The sequence below is a fragment of the Artemia sp. Qi Xiang Cuo genome, chromosome 3 (genome assembly GCF_049724085.1).
Source record: "Artemia sp. Qi Xiang Cuo chromosome 3, ASM4972408v1, whole genome shotgun sequence".
Classification (NCBI taxonomy): domain Eukaryota; kingdom Metazoa; phylum Arthropoda; class Branchiopoda; order Anostraca; family Artemiidae; genus Artemia; species Artemia sp. Qi Xiang Cuo.
The window spans coordinates 74,646,398-74,662,146 of NC_142796.1; the positions used below are offsets into that span (position 1 = coordinate 74,646,398).

The window sequence follows — 15,749 nt, forward strand, 5'->3', positions numbered from 1 at the left end:
AATACCAACATATCTTACTAACATGGTCGAGCAGAGGCGGTAATAGGGGGGAGGGGCAGAGAGAGCATAGAAATTTTAGGAGGGCATAATTTCAAATAAATAACGTAATTATTAAATTTTTTTTTACTAATTTTATTTTTTTTTGCCGTATTTGTATTCAAATTTTGTAAAAAAAAAAAAAAATGAAGATCTTGTTAATAAATGAAAATTTTGTTAAAACTTGGCCTGAAAATTTTTGGGAGGCAGAAGGGGGCGCTAATTAAGACTTTGCCCCGGGCGTAAGAGAGAGCAGAACGCCACTGTGGTGGAGGTACATCCAGCTGAGGGGGTTGTAAAAAAAAAATAATAATAATAAATCACTTAGAATTAACAAAAGCTTCCCAATTTTTTAAGTTACCAAACAAACGACACTATTTAGCTATCCCAGGCAGAGTAGTCAAGAGTTGAGTAATCAGAGTAGTCAGTAATCAGACATTTTCTGAGCTGACTCAAGCAGTGTGCGAATGAATGGGACTCCGTACGAGCAGTAATTGTTCTATTGGTTTGTATCTATAATTGTTGTAAAGTATTCGCTTTCAACAGATATATATATTTTTAAGGTTATTTTCTTTCTTGCAATTACGAAAATAAGGAATTTTTGAGAAGAAAGGTCAAGGATTGGTAGATAAATTTGGGCTTTTGAGGGTGAAAAATGGGAAAGGTGTGGTTGTAAAGGCTGGGAAAGGTGAACTTGAAGTGGTTCCCTTTTACAATGGTAAGGCATGCAGTTTTAAGGACAAAATAATGTTGCTCTTTTGTGTTTAAAGCTAAAAGAGAATTTCTGAATAGATATGATTTTATTAATGACCATCTGAAGGACGTAATCAAACAGTTTGTGTTAATAAAGTATAAGTAAGGAGTGGCTCAGCTCGATGGTAACTGGAACTCTAAAAACGAAATTTTGATACAAAGAGACATGTCGCAATAATTGCCTTTTTATGCTGATTCAAAGCATTCAAATTTCTTTAAGTTGGGTATTACCTATCAACAGCTACGAGCCTGGGGAAATTTTCCGAAATTTCAAAAAAAGGGGGAAACACCCTCTAAAAGATAAGTGATCCTAATGAAAACCACTTTGTCAGATTCAGCGTATCAGAGAACCCTATTTCAGATGTTTCAAGCTTCTATGTGCAAAAATGTGGAATTTTATGTTTTTTGCCAGAAGAAAGATCACGGATGTGTTTATTATTATTATTTTTTTTTTTTTTCATGGGTGTTCGTATCGACCCAGTGGTCCTGGAATATGGGAGAGAGCTCATTCGGACGGAAACTAAAAATTCTAGTGCCCATTTTAAGTGACCAAAAAATCGGAGGACAACTAGGCCCCCTCCCCTGCCTATTTTTTCCCCAAAATCGTCCGATAAAAATTTTAAGATAGCCATTTTGTTCAATATAGTTGAAAAGCTCAATATCTAGGCCTTAATGTATAACATTGCCCCCTTCAGCCCAAGAGGAAAGGTCTATAAATTACAAATTTGCCCATTGTTTCCGCATAGTATTTGTTATTGGGATGTATGCATACATTTTCCGGTGAGGGGGGGGGGGTAAATTTTCCGCTGGCAGTTTTTCCACGGGGGAATTTTCCATGGGAAGGGTTATGATTAAATCTGCTCTAAATCCTGATCGAAGGTTGGCAGGTTCAATCCCACGTATCGCAAGGAAATAAATGTGCTTCTTTATACTTAAAGGCTGTTAATAGGCCTTCACATTCCGCTTGAAAGCTACTTTATCGTCAATTTTAACACTGAAGACTTCCTCCCGGTGAGGTATTACAACCGCAAAACCGGTAGCTGCATTCTGAGGGATAAAAGAACAGTCTGTATAGAAGGCAATATAATTATTGTTATATGTTTGGGTTTGGTTTAGAAACTCTTTCTTCAGTTCAGAGTTCAGTGCAAGTTCAGATCCGGTGAATCTCATTGATCCCAGTAACTTTTTTATTTTGTTAGCACAATTCTCAGCCCTTTTTCTTTCCTTCCTTCTTTTTGCATTGTCATCATCATATTCTGCTTCAAAAGTGCCGCATAAGAAACTCAGCCGAATTCGCTGTCTATCAAAGTCAGAAATTCGGCTGAAAGTCCAAAGTCCGAAGTTTTAAATTTGGTCAAAGTCCTTCGACGCTGTAGCATCAATGATCTTATCTTCATTCGCTGGCTTGGGCTTACTCTTCAATTGGCTCACTCTTAAAATCATTAGTAACGTTAAAATCACAGTAAACGCTGTCAGTATTATAAGGTGGATTCTGGTGAATTTCGTTAGTTCTTACACGCTGTAATTTTTTTTTCAATGTCTGATTGCTTTGGAGTAATAAAAAAAGGTACTAGAACTTTTAAATTTCGTTCAAATGAGCCATCTCGCGACATTCTAGGACCACTGGATTGATATGATCACCCCTGGAGAAAAAAATTAAACAAACACGCACCCGTAATCTTTCTTCTGGCAGAAAATACTGAATTCCACATTTTTGCAGATAGGAGCTTGAAACCTCTACAGCAAAGTTCTCTGATACGCCAATTCTGATGGTGTGATTTTTGTTAAGATTCTATGACTTTCAGGGGGTGTTTGCTCCTTTTTTCGAAAATAAGGCAAGTTTTGTAAGGCTTTTAACTTTTGAGGGGTAAAACTGAACTTGACAAAACTTATAAATTTAAAATCAGTATAAAAATCTGATCCTTTTTTTGTGTCTATTGGTATCAAAATTCCGTCTTTTAAAGTTGCGGTTACTATTGAAACGAGTCGCTCTTAGTATAACAGTTCGTTACCACGAACTGTTTGATTTGGTTCAGGAGACAAAAAAACATAATTAATTTTAAAATTTTGAGCTATTTTTCTAGTTTCAATTAAAAAATTATCAGTATTGGTTTGACACCATGAATATTTTTGCAGCTTATGCAATTATGCAATTCTTTTTTTTTAGCAATTCTGAACTGAAAGCTAAAATAAAAAAAATGAATTTTTTTCTTAGAAAATATAGGACAACAATATAGAGATAGACGTACTTTACGGGTTAAGCAAAAAAAAAGGTTTGGTTCCAAGGTAAAATTATAACTTTGAACTGAGATGACATAAAATTATTTTATTTAAATTTATATGATAATTATTATCTTGTCGACAGATTAGCGTGTATAAATGTTGCATTCACTTATAACGTCAAATATGGCTATAACCTATATGATTATGACGTCATTCATCAAGCTTGTACACGAAAATACAGATTTTTTGTCGAAATTGTTTCTATTTTAAAAACTATTTTATTTTTAATTTCAAAAGGCCCTAGATGTAGCCATTTCCTTGAAAATGATCCATTATACTGCTCTCTATGATTTTCCAGTGCCTAGCTAGCTGAGGGGAAAGAAACAATAGATAAAAAAGATGCGATTTAGGCATAATGCTGTAGTAGCTGCCATTTTTCTTGATTTTCAAACGAATATATTTCCCTTACTGTCGAGGCCAAGGGATAGAAAGTTTCCTATTTGGGGGATTGGGACAAGGCGGTTCTAATAGAGTATTTTTTGTTTTGATCTGACTATTTTTAGGAGTTATGGGCTATTATGTTTCTTAACATAGGACGTGATCGTCTCTTACTAGGTTGCTAGCTATCGCTGCAACCCGGATATCTCTACAACCATGATACCGATGAAACTTACATAATCCCCAGTTTTAATGAACTAAATCGAGCTTTTATGTAATTATTTATTTTAATATTTTAGTCACTATAGGCTAGAGTTTGTTCCTTATTACAATTACAATGGACTATAGTTCATTCTTTACTGTAATTACAAAGTCTATACTTTTTTGAATAGTAAGAGATGATCCTCAAAGAATCATTCAGCTAATTCTAATATATCCTACAAGGTCTAGCGATGGGGATAGCCGGCTCTCACCAAGATGGCTCGAGTTCGATTCCCGGTATGGGAAATTTTTACTTATGATGATTTCTTAAGGAATATAATTAAAAAATCATGTATATAATGATTCCTTTTATTACTTCAGTTACTAGGGACTACAGTTTGTTCCTCATGTAATTGCTTCAAAAATCAATATCTTTAAAAAGACTGCAGTGTGAAAAGACATCAAAAATGCAGTTTTTTTTGTAAATAGTGATTCTATTTTTATTTTTATGATTATAAAAGGCACTAGAACTTTAAATTTTCGTTTGCATGAGCCCTCTCGCGACATTCTAGGACCACTGGATTGATACTATCATCTCTAGGATACAAAATAAAAAATGCACATGCATCCGTAATCTTTCTTCTGGCAAAAAATACCAAGTTCCACATTTTTGCAAATAGAAACCTCTACAGTAAAGTTCTCTAGTACCCTGAATCTGATGGTTTGATTTTCATTAAGAATCTATAACTTTTAGGGGATGTTTCCCTCTATTTTCTAGAATAGGGCAAATTTTCTTAGGCTTTTAACTTTTGAAGGGTGAGACTAAACTTGATGAAACTTATATATATAAAATCAGCATAAAAATCCAATTCTTTTGGTGGATCTATTTGTATTAAAATTCCGTTTTTAAAGTTTCGGTTACTATTGAGACCAGTCGCTCTTACTATACAGTTTGTTACCACGAACTGTTTGAGAAGAATGACCCCTGAATCACCTAGGTCCATTAATTGGAATTCTTACTAAAAGTTATGTCTGATCTGATCTGTTATCGGTCTGATCTGATCTCTTCTCGATCTCATCTGTTCTTTCTTTGATGTGAAAGTACAAACACGAAAAAGCCTATGGCTTTTTCTTAGTTGGAATAGTTAGAGACGACCTGCCTACAACCTACGATTATGACGCCATTGATCAATTTTTAACATTGACGTCATTGATAAAAAAAATTGATTCTATTTTACAAATATTTGTTTTAATTAAAAAAGGGTTTTTAACCCAACTAATTTCCTTTAAAATGAGCCATTGATCAACTCTCTACGATGTTCCAGTGCCAAGCACTCCATGGAAAAGAAAAAAAAAAGAAAAAAAGATGCCGTTTAGGCAGAATGCTGTAGTAGCTGCTACTTTTCTTGATTTTCAAGGCAATATATTTCCTTTGCTGCTCAAGCCAAGAGACAGAAGTTTTCTTTATAGAGGTTTCAGACAAGGTGGTTCTAATGGTGGACTTTTTATTTTGATCTGACTGTATTTTTATGAGTTATGGGTTATTATATTTCTTTACATTGGACGTGATCGTCTCTTACTAGGTTGCTAGCTACCGCTGCAAACCGGATCCTCTACCAAATGTATTAGATGCTCATCTGAGGGCAGGTTGAATTTCGTACAAATTTCTTCTAAAGATTTTTCCAAAAAATCTCCTTTGTATTCGATTGGTTAATTAGGTAATTCGGACCTATTCAATATATTGTCACTACCATTTAAATTATTTGTCTCGGTCTTTATTAACCTTACATGTTCTTTATTTTTGGCTTCACTTAATGTGATTTCACTGTCATCTTTCGCCTGTTTTTTGCTTTCTTTTTTTTAGTCACTTTTTACGTACTCAAGATTTTCTTTTCTGTCATTGGTAAAGAACAAAGATGTGCTTCTCGACTTGAGCTTCTTGCTTGATATCTTTCAGAAGTGTTTCATTATGCTCACAATGGTTTTATGCTAAACAATGGTTTGTTCTTCTAATGATCAGAACGAACGTTGCAGTTTGTTGCCACGAACTGTTTGACAAACAGGAAAAAGCCTTTGGCTTTTTCTTAATTGGAATAGTAAGAAATGACATGGCTACAACCTACGATTATGACGTCATTGATTAATGTTGTACTTGATTAATAATTAAAAAAGAAAACCAAAAGTATGAAAACAGATCAGGAATGCAGTTTTTTGTAACAAGTGATTCTATTTTTGATTTTTTGGTTTTTGATTAAAAAGACACTAGAACTTTTAATTTAGTTCGAATGAGCCCTCTTGCGACATTCTAGGACATCTGGGTCGATATAATCACCCCTGGTAAAAAAAAATAAACACGCATCCGTGATCTTTCTTCTGGCAAAAGATACAAAATTCCAGTTTTGCAGATAGGAGCTTGAAAACTCGATTGCCGGTGTGGGAAATTTATACCTATGATGGTTTCGTAAGTAAAATTTATCATCTATATAATGATTGTTTATAATACTTCAGTTACTATCGACTAAAGTTCGTTCCTTAATGTACAACTCGGAAAAAGAAAAGTCACAGGCTTTTCCCAATAGCTTTTGCTTGAATAATTGCTTTTGCACAAAGTAAAGGATTTCTTTATTTTTCTTGGATCTCTTTATTTTGGTCTAGTCCAAACTTTATTTCCCATTGAAAAATATCATATTCTTCATTTATTATTTTTAATGATTGTCCTCGTGGCGTAATTGGTAAACGCAATCGGCTATTAACCGAAAGATAGGTGGTTTGAATTCACCCGGGGGTGATTTAAAAAATAAATGATAATTAAAAAGCTCGATTTGAAGTTTCTCTAGATTGATGCAGAATTGATAATATTAAGGCGATAGGCGGCTTCATATCTATATTTGTCCTTCCCATGTTCTGCTGATAAATTGATGCAATTCTGACGAAACTCCTCATCAGTTTTATATCGTTTTGAAGCTCTACGTTTGTTTAGAGCTGACGCTTTCTCATCATATCTATTTTTGGCAATCATTTGAGAACGTCCTTGTTTTTCTCATAGTGTTCTTTCTTTTTGTCAGCATTCTGTTTAGCTCAACTTTCATATCTTTCCTTCTCCTTAAGTTTCTTTTTTCTTTCTTGTGAAACCATTACAATAAATAATTTTCTTATGGAATTAAATATTATCAAACAGTTCGTGTTTAAGTCTCGTATCAAGTACCAAAAACCTAGTAAAAAATAATTCTAATTTTAAAATTGTCATCTCTTTTTCTAGTTTAAATTAAGAGATTAAAATTATTGCTCAGATACCATAAATATTTTTGCAGTTTATAACTTTAGCGATTCTGCACTGAAAACTAAAATATTTTTTTTTGTCACGTCACTCATTACGTGATATGGTTACTAGTACACAATCGGTGTTAGATAATACGTCACGTCACTTAATACGTCATCTATGGTTATCAAACATTTAGTAGATGAAAGACATCAAAAATGCAGCTTTTTTGTATAAAGTGATTCAATTTTTGAAATTGTTTGTTTTAATTATAAAATGGACTATAACTTTTAATTTCCGATTGAATGAGCCCTTTCGTGAACTTCTAGGACCAAGGGGTCGATGCGATCACCCCTGGGGAAAAACAGCAAATAAACCCGCATCCGTGATCTTTCTTCTGGCAAAAATACCAAGTTCCACATTTTTGCTGATAAGAGCGTGAAACCTCTACAGTAAGATTCTCTGATACGCTGAATTTGATGGTGTGCTTTTAATTAAGATTCTATGACTTTTAGGGGGTGTCTACCCCTTTTTTTGGAAATAAGGAAAATTTTCTCAGGCTTGTAACTTTTGATGGGTAAAACTAAACTTGATGAAACTTATATATTTAAAATCAGCATAAAAATTCGATTCTTCTGATGTGTCTAATGGTATCAATATTCTGTTTTTTAGAGTTTCGGTTACTATTTTGACGAGTCGCTCTTAATATACAGTTCGTTACCACGAACTGTTTGATCATTTTGTTGATTTTATAACTTTAATTAACTACGTCGTACTGCAAGTGGCTAGCACGATCAACCGTAAACTGAAAGGTTGGTTGTTCAAGGCCACCCAGGGTCGATATGTTTTTGTTTGTAATTCAGCTATTGATAAAACCATGATACCGTTGATACTTACAAAATTGCCAATTGAAGTATCGATGCCTTATGTAAAAGTATCTGCAAATCTAATTGTTTGATTAGAAGTTTGAAGTTTTACCAGAAACTAAAATTTTCAGAAACTTCAGGTACAAAACTGCAATTTTCTTAAACTGAAGCAATTTCACCTACAAATTCAACAAAATAAAAAAAAGTTACCTGTTTTGACCCAATTTGAAATTTCTTATCACCTGTCAAGATGAGAAAAAAATCTTGTAAAGGAGAATAAACAAGGATATTTCCAGCCATTGAATATGAAACGTCAATATTTTGGCAAAAAAACAACAACTTTGGACGCTTGAGCAGAGGTCTTGGCCAAAATATTTTCATTGACATATTTTCACAGGCTAGAAATATCCTTGTTTTTTCTTCTTTACAAAACTTTTTCTAATCTTAGTCAGTTTGGTCTCAGAAATTATTTCAAAACTGAACATAAATACTATCTCAATTTGTCCAGCTGAGAATACAAATCATTTCTGTAGCATATCAATAGCCATAAACTGACCGTTTGACGCAGCAATATTTGTCCTTTCATAACTAAATTCCAGTAAATTACTTTAATGATGTTCCAGTATGTTCCCTTAAGATTATTAGGTACTTATGCATTATGCGGGCACTGCTATATATTGTATGTGGAATGTCAAACGGGAAATGCTACAGTCACCCAACAAAATCTGTCAAATGGCTATTTGCAAGAACTACATTGATTGCAAAGTGTTGTTTTTCTCATGGAGTTTACAATATTTAAATGATTATTTTTGGGGGTTTAGGGGGGGGGAAGGTACATAGGTTAGATTACATATTTAATATATTCTATGCTTTAATATAATATATCCTGGTACATTCTTGCACCCTACTTCAAAATGCCTTCCCAGGACATAGGCCTTCTGTAGTTTGTAGACCCATGCGTGAAAGTTTCATTTTCCTAATCTAACCCCTTTCCAAGATAGCAAAAAGTAGCCAAACTAGAATTTTATCACTATTTTTGTCAGAGAATGTCAGAAATGATTACAAAAAGTGCGCAACAATAGATAGAAACAGCAAAACTTCTGCCTGGAGGCACAATGCGACAAATAAATGCTTAGCTGTTTAGATCTAAAAATACGTAATTTTTTGTAATACATTACAAAACATACATACTTGGTTATTCAAATCAAAATTTTATGTTTGCACATAAAATAAATTGTTAAAATTACTAATAAATGCTAAAATTCATCATACCTGATATTTTTAATTAATCATTTCTTCTTCGATATTAGCATCCATATTCGTCCAAATCCCTAAATAAAAATGTGGAAAAGAAATCTTCGTTTTCAAATTTAGCCACAGTTGCTCTAGATGACTTATTATTCTGATGAAAAACACACTACAGTTGAACCGATCATGGGCAGCGCAATGCACTGCCTAAGTACAAGGTGATTTGGGCACAATGTATTGTTTTTTTTTATGACCAAAGCACTATGTACAGAAGTTGTTGTTGAAACTGAAAAGAGCTCACTCGATTAAAAATAAAAAGTTTTAGTTTCCTTTTTAAGAATCAAAAGGGATTGCAGGGCAAACAGTCCCCCCACCTCCAATTTCGACAACACCAATGCGGGCAGCTAAAGCAAAGGTCATTGCTAAATTGTCTGAAGTAATCAAAACTCAAAAACATGTCAAATATGCAAAACATGATTACCGAATTTCTTTTCTTATAAGTATAAGCAATGTCTTTTTAAGACTGTTTCAGTTAACAAATAAATTTTTTGTTAAACCGTATTGAAAAACACCTTTTATGATGAACTATATCGGTCCTTTTTGTAATAATTCCTTCTTTTCAAAATTAAATTAATTAGTATGGGCTATAGTTCGTTCTTCACTACCGTCACTAGAAAATTTTTTCATTTACTAAGAGCAAGAAATCGTTCTTTAATATTTAAGCATACCCGCTTGTCATGCGAGTTACCGGGGTTCGATTTCCCGTCAAAGGGAATTTTCTATGTATTGACTTTAAATATAAATGATAATAAAATGAAATTGCTCTTTTTCCCACCTATACAGATAAATTACCGAAATCCTTACTGTATTACAAACAGGAATTAATTGGAATAGTAAGAGACGACCTGGCTACAACCTACGATTATGACATCATTGACTAATCTTTAACATGAAATTATAACCTTGTTTTAGTTTCTATGGGCTGGAAGTTTGTTCTTTATTGTAATAAAAATCCGATTCTTTTGATGTATCTATTGATATTAAAATTCTGTATTTTAGAGTTTTGGTTACTATATAGACGAGTCGCTCTTACTATACAGTTTTATGCCACGAGCTGTTTGATAATTTATCCTTTTTATTTTTCTTTGAGAATGGTTCTTTATTAAATACCGCTGCAACCCGGAATACAAACAGGAAAAACCTTCTGTTTTTTTCTTGGTTGGATTAGCAAGAGACGATGCTTGTATTTATTATCTTTTAGTGACTATGTACTGTGGTTTGTTCTTTATTAAGTTTCAGCTATATCCGATGAAACTTATATAGTCCCCATTTATAATTAACTGTATCAATCCTTTATGTATCATATTGTTAATTTTACAACTTAATTAATGACGTCGTGATATAAGTGGCTAGCACGATCTGGCGATAATTGAAAGACTGGTGGTTCAAGGCCACCCTGGGTCGATTTCCTTTAGTTTGTAATTCAGCTATCAACAAAACCATGATACAAATAATACTGACAAAATTCTCATTTACAGCATCGATCCTTTATGTAACAATCTTGTACTGAATGAAATTACTTTTTCTTAATTGGAATAGTAACAGACGACCTGGCTAAAACCTATGGTTACGACGTCATTGGTCAATCTTTAACATGAAATATGCAGTTTTTTATAGAAAAATTGATTATATTTTAAAAATTATTTGTTTTAATTACAAAAGGTTTTTAACCCCAATAATTTCCTTTAAATGAGCCATTGAATAACTCTTTGCGATGTTCCAGTGCCAAGCTGTCTGTGGAAGAAAATAAAAAAAAAGAGGCCGTTTAGGCAGAATGCTGTAGTAGCTACCAGTTTTCTGGATTTTCAAGCCAATATTTCCTGGATTTTCCCTTGTTGTTCAAGCCAAGGGACAGAAAGTCTCCTATATTTGGGTTTCAGACAAGGCAGTTCTAATCCTGTACTTTTTATTCTGATCTGATTCTATTTTTAGGAGTTATGGGTTATTGTATTTCAGAACATTGGACGTGATCTTCTCTTACTAGGTTGATAGCTTCCCAGATAATTTATAGTGAACTGTATCGGTCATTTATGTACTTTAATGCAAACCTGGCTACAACCTATGATTATGACGTCATTGATCAATCTTTAACATGAAATATGCAGTTTTTTATAGAAAAATTAATTATATTTTAAAAATTATTTGTTTTAACTACAAAAGGTTTCTAGCCCCATTAATTTCCTTTAAAATGAGCCATTGAACAACTCTCTACGATGTTCCAGTGCCAAGCTATCTGTGGAAGAAAATAAAGAAAAAAAGGAGGCCGTTTAGGCAGAATGCTGTAGTAGCTACCACTTTTCTGGATTTTCAAGCAAATATATTTCCCTTGTTGTTCAAGCCAAGGGACAGAAAGTTTCCTATATTGGGGTTTCAGACAAGGCAGTTCTAATCGTGTACTTTTTATTCTGATCTGATTCTATTTTTAGGAGTTATGGGTTATTGTCTTTCTTAACATTGGACGTAATCGTCTCTTAATAGGTTGCTAGCCACCCGGATAATTTATAATGAACTGTATCGGTCCTTTGTATACCGTATTGTAAACCTGGCTACAACCTATGATTATGACGTCATTGGTCAATCTTTAACATGAAATATGCAGTTTTTCATAGAAAAATTTATTCTATTTTAAAAATTATTTTGTTTAATTTCAAAAGGTTTTAACCCTATTAATTTTCTTTAAAATGAGCCATTGAACAACTGTCTACGATGTTCCAGTGCCAAGCTATCTATGGAAGAAAATAAGGAAAAAAAGATGCCGTTTAGGCGGAATGCTGTAGTATCTGCCACTTTTCTTGATTTTCAAACAAATATATTTTCATTGCTGTTCAAGCCAAGGGACAGAAAATATCATATTTAGGGATTTCAGACAAGGCAGTTCTAATCGTGTACTTTTTATTTTGATCTGATTCTATTTTTAGGAGCTATGGGTTAATGTATTTCTTAACATTGGACGTGATCGTCTCTTACTAGGTTGCTAGCTACCGCTGCAACCCGGATACCGCTAAAATCGGGAGTAGGTTTTAGCTATTACCGATGAAACTTTATATCCTTTCTGTAATCCATTTAGTATAAGTTAGTTTTTTTTCAATTATAATACGGTGTAACCCGGAGCTTTAGTTACCACGGGCTACAGATCGATCTCTTAGTGTAATTTGGTCAGAAGTTTGTTCTTTATTATAATAAAATGAGCCATTGAACAACTCTCTACAATGTTCCAGTGAACAACATAAAATGAGCCATTGAACAACTCTACGATGTTCAAGTGCCAAGCTATCTGTGGAAAAGAAAGAAGAAGAAAAATATGCCGGTTAGGCAGAATATTGTAGTAGCTGCCACTTTTCTTGATTTTCAACCCAATATATTTCCCTTGCTGTTCAAGCCAAATGACAGAAAGTTTCCTATACAGGGGTTTCGGACAAGGCGGTTCTAATGGTGTACTTTCTGTTTTGATCTTACCTTTTTTTTAGGAGTTATGGATTTTTATATTTCTTAACATTGGAAGTGATCGTCTCTTACTAGGTTGCTAGCTACCGCTGCAACCCGGATGGTGTTAGCCACCAGTCTCTTCGGAGGCGTGGGTTCAAATCTTACCGCTGGTATACGATTATGATTTATGTACAAAAATCAAATATCGTTGAAAAGACTGCAGTATCAAAAGACATCAAAAATGCAGTTTATAGTGGAAAAAATGATTCTCTTAAAAATAATTTGTTTTAGTTACAAAAGATTTTTAACTCAATTAATCTACTTTGAAATGAGCCATTGAACAACTCTCTGCGATGTTCTAGTGCCAAACTATATGTGGAAAAGAAAGAAGAAAGAAAAAAATATGCCGTTTAGGCACAACGCTGTAGTGGCTGCCACTTTTCTTGATTTTCAAGCCAATATATTTCCCTTGCTGTTCAAGCCAAATAACATAAAGCTTCCCATACAGGGGTTTCGGACAAGACGGTTCTAATGGTGTACTTTTTGTTTTGATCTGACTTTTTTTAGGAGTTATGGGTTTTTATGGTTCTTAACATTGGAAGTGATCGTCTCCCACTAGGTTGCTAGCTACCGCTGCAACCCGGATAGTAACCACTGCAACCCGGATGACCTATGCCGGTACTTTATATAGTTCTATGATCACCCGTTTATAATTTAAGGTATTGTTTCAGTCACTATCGACAGGGGTTCGTTTCTTAATCTAAAAATTAGAATAAAAACACTGGATGTAGTAGTTTCCTTCAAAATGAGCCATTATGCAGCTCTATGGTTCTCCAGTGACCAGCTAGCTGAGGAGGAAAGAAAACGAAAAGAAAAAGATGCCGTTTATGCAGAATCTCGTAGTAGCTGCCAGTTTTCTTGATTTTTAACCCAATATATTCTCTTGTTGTTCAAGCCAAGAGACGGTAAGTTTCCTATATAGAGATTTTGGACAAGGGGGTTCTAATGGTGTACTTTTTGTTTAGATCTGACTCTATTTTTAGGAGTTATGAGCTATTATATTTCTTAGCATTGGACATGATTGTCTCTTACTAGGTTGCTAGCTACCGCTGCAACCCGGATACAAACAGGAAAAAGCCTGTTTTTTCTTCTTTGGAACAGTAAGAGACGATCCTCAATGAATCAGGCAGCTAACTAAGTCCATAATTTTTAAGGACTTGAATAATTATATTTTTTTAGGAGTTATGGGTTATTACATTTTTTAACATTGAACGTGATCGTCTCTTACTATGTTGATAGCTACCGCTGCAACTCGGACTTTAAAATAAAATTTAAAATAAAATTTTAGCATTGTCTTAGCATTTTCCTTTATCTTTAGCAGTTAGGAATCATTTTTCATCTTAAGTAGCTTAGGACTTGTCTCTAAATGAGTCGTCTCTGCCAAGTGGTTGGTGCGCTGAATTTGAAATCGATAGTCCGAAGGGCGAAGTTTCGAATCCTAGTTTATCCAATTATTTATTTTGGGACGGGGGTCAGTGGCATGACTCTGTAACCTCAGCTATAAGGAAGTCCCAGCGACCCACATAAGGGTACCTACCCAGGTAGTGGGCACGAGAGATATCTGGGGAGGTATGCAGGAAGGGTAGGACCTTCTAGTATGCTTTTTATTTCAGAGTTTATTTTAGTTCAGAGTTTGAATTTTTGAAATTTAAATTTCACACAAAAATACTATCAGGTATTTGGTGCAAGGATAGCAAATGCTTTTTGGGGCCTCGTGCGCTCTCTTTTATCTACCATTACAATAAATAATTTTCTTATTAAAATAAATACTATCAAACAGTACCTATCAAAAAATAAAACTAGTTTAAAATTTTCAGGTATTTTTTTAGTTTAAATTTAAAGATTAAAATTATTGCTCAGATACCATAAATATTTTTACAATGTATAACTTTAGCTTTTCTGTACTGAAAACTAAAATAAAATTGATTTTTTCATTTTTTACGTCACGTCACTCATTACATCATATATGGTTATTAGGAGACAATCGGTGCTAGAAATCGGACTTGCTTCAAAAATCAAAAATCTTTGAAAAAGATGCAGTATGAAAAGACATCAAAATTTTAGTTTTTTTGTATAAAGTGATTCTATTTTTTTTTAGTTTTTTTTTAATTAAAAAAGGCACTAGAACTTTTATCCCCTTTTTTCTAGCCGGGTTATTCTTTTGATTCTTTTGATTTTCTCAGGGTCGTAAATTTTGATGGGTAAGACTAAACTTAACGAAACTTAATGTTTAAAATCAGCACAAAATCCATTCTTTTGATGTATGGATTGATATCAAAATTCCGTTTTTAGAGTTTCGGTTACTATTGAGACGAGTTGTTCTTACTATACAGTTCGTAACCACGAACGGTTTGGTTGCTTCAAAAATAAAGTATCTTTGAAAAGACTGCAGTATGAAAAGACATCAAAAATGCAGTTTTTTGTAAAAAGTAATTCTATTTTAAATTTTTGTCTTGTTTTTTTATTAAAAAAAGCTTTAGAACTTTTAATTTCGGTTCGAATGAGCCCTCTCGCGAAATTCTAGGACCGCTGGATCTATACGATCACCCCTGGGGAAAAGAAACAAACAAACAAATAAACACGCATCCGTGATCTTTCTTCTGGCAAAAAATACCAAACTCCGCGTTTTTGCAAATACGAGTTTGGAACCTCTGCAGTACGGTTCTCTGATACGCAGAATCTAATGGTGTGATTTTCATTAAGATTTAATGACTTTTAGGGGGTATTTTCCCCTTTTTCGAAAATAAGGCAAATTTTCTCAGGTTCGTAAATTTGGACGGGTAGACTAAACGTGTTGAAACTTACATTTTTAAAATCATCATGAAAATCCGATTCTTTTGATGTATCTATTGATATCAAAATTCTGTTTTTTAAAGTTTCGGTTGCTATTGAGACAAGTCGCTCTTACTATACGGTTCGTTACCACGAACTGTCTGATGAATACAGATGAATATAGCTGTGGAAGGAATCATTGGTGTGTCAAATTATGTTAGTATTGGCTCTTTACTATGGTTAAACAAAAGCAAATCTCTTGGCAATTTGTAATTCATATAAGTGACGTGGAGGGGTTGTCGGCAAATAGCTTTCCATAAAGTCACATTTTTTATAAATTAAAAAATTATGTTTTACTTTTGACATGACGAGATAACCACAACTTTCAGACTAGCTCGGATGTGTAA

General features: G+C 33.7%; 1 protein-coding gene across 2 annotated transcripts in view; it reads left to right on the top strand.

Moving 5' to 3' along the window:
• LOC148954519 (sex-lethal homolog) overlaps positions 1-15,749 on the top strand; it is an 81,283-nt gene that overhangs the window by 64,938 nt on the left and 596 nt on the right. The gene's annotated exons all lie outside the window — the stretch shown is intronic.